We start from the raw sequence: 2153 nt of genomic DNA on the forward strand, positions 1-2153 counted from the left end.
TATAGCTTCTAGCAGCTTTTTTTTTTTTTTTGTGTACACATTGGTTTTATTGTAACAAAGCAACTTGTACACTTCAACATTTAAAATGAGCATCTTTTCCTTCCAGTGAAAACCAAAAAACTAAAAATAAAAAAATTAAAAATAAAGTTACAACAGAGAATGTGAACTCCAAATAAACCCCTACAGGTTCTGCTGATTCTCCCATTGAGTGGTAGGGCTCGAGTCATTGTTAGGAGAGAATTTTATTTTAGAAGTGTCATCTTAAACTGCAAGGATGTCTGTTAAACATCACAACTGCACATGCCAAAGGAGAAGCCATGTTGTCACAATGCCCACTTACCCCCCAGACACCTCAAACCCACCCTTGCTGACCTTCTATACCCCCCCCCCCCTTTTTTTCTTTTTATTAAACAAGAGAAAGTAGACAGATACATGTTGGTAAATGCTAACTGTCTGTATTCACATAGACACAGTGTAATCTCTGAGCCCAATATACAGAGAAAGGAAAAAAGCTAGAATTCTATGCACTACTACACCGGGGCCTAGCACCCCCCAGCCTCCAGCAGAGAGAGCCAAAGGGGCTGGAGGGCTTTACTGACCACTCTGATGCAGGTGCTGATGAGTTAGGAGAGGCCGTCAAAGACGACATTTGGCCAAACCCCTTGCAGTACTATTTGGTTCCTGATATGGACGATGAAGAGGGAGAAGCAGAAGATGATGACGATGATGATGAAGAAGAAGGCTTGGAAGATATTGATGAAGAAGGAGATGAAGGTGAAGATGATGAAGATGATGATGATGAAGGGGAAGAAGGAGAGGAGGATGAAGACGAGGGTGACTAGCACAGAAGACTGATGGATTCCGACCCTCTTTTTTATTTTCTTTTTATTTTTTAAATTTTCTCCAGTCCCTGGGAGCAAGTTACAGTCATTTCCCTCCCGTCCCCAATCCCTCTTGTGCTCAGTCGCCCTGTTTTTGAGGTCTCGCTTCTCAACACCATGGTTCTCAATTTATTTTGGGGGAAATGTCTTGAGCAAAATACAATGGGAAAAGAATCTCCACTACTCTGTTCTACATTCATTTTTATCTTTTCTTGTCTTGAACTGTGGATTCAACACCACCACCACCGTGCTCTGTGGGAAAAAAGAAAAGCTTCTAGCAGCTTTTAATGCATGGAGTTGGCCCAGCTCAGAGCTGGCCAGACTCCTGCAGAGAAGGCCTTTGCATCAGCATCTCAAGATGCCTCACAGCCCAGAAGGAACTATTCTTGATGAGCTAGAAGGGGAGATTTGCACTCATAACCATATGCTATGCTGGCCAGGCCCACTGTCCTGAAATTTGTTCTCCGTGGTTATTTATAACTCATCAGTTGTCTGGAGAGTTTGGGGATGCCCAAAGGAATGTGTGGGAGCTCATGGGGGACTTAGAAGACACTTAGTGTAATGCTCCTATTTTGCATCTCAGGAACATGAAGCTGAGTTTGACTGGCTGACATTGCTAATGCAATCACATGTGGAAACTAATATTGCACAGGATCTTAGGAGCAGTCTCAGGTCAGGGACAGACACACACCCGATGAAAGGTTAAGATGTGAATCTTTCTGTGAGGTTGCAAAAGGGATGCGGCGGTGATGAGGACCCGGTCAGAGGAAGAAAAGGATGAAAACTGACAGCCTTGACTGACAGCTGCCAGGGCAGATACTGCTCTATGCAGCTCTCTGCATTCAGCCTTGGACAACAATCCAACTTTCCTGGATCTTCAAGAAAGGGTGACAGGGTGCTGGATTCTGACACTGTCAAGTGTTTGCACACAGGCTCACCAACAGCCCTGTGACCACGCTGCAGACATGACATGTCAGGGCTTCAGAACCAGCTAGACCAGTAAGAAAGACAAAGGTGCCTTCGTCAAAGAGCAGCTAGAAGGGTCAATGCCAAAGCTTCGTGCTGGAATAGCTCCAGAAAGTGCATGCCATGGTGAAGAGTACAGGGTTAGAAGACCATGACTGAGAAACACGTGACCTGATATTTCTACCCGCTTGTGTTTGGATGTCATGGGTTTCTTTCAAGGAGAAGCAATGGGCCAGAGCATTTAATAAAATAATTTCCACACCAGGCCTGTAGAAATCTTGTTTAAATTACAGAGATAATTACACT

This window comes from Arvicola amphibius, chromosome 10, assembly GCF_903992535.2.
Source record: "Arvicola amphibius chromosome 10, mArvAmp1.2, whole genome shotgun sequence".
NCBI lineage: Eukaryota > Metazoa > Chordata > Mammalia > Rodentia > Cricetidae > Arvicola > Arvicola amphibius.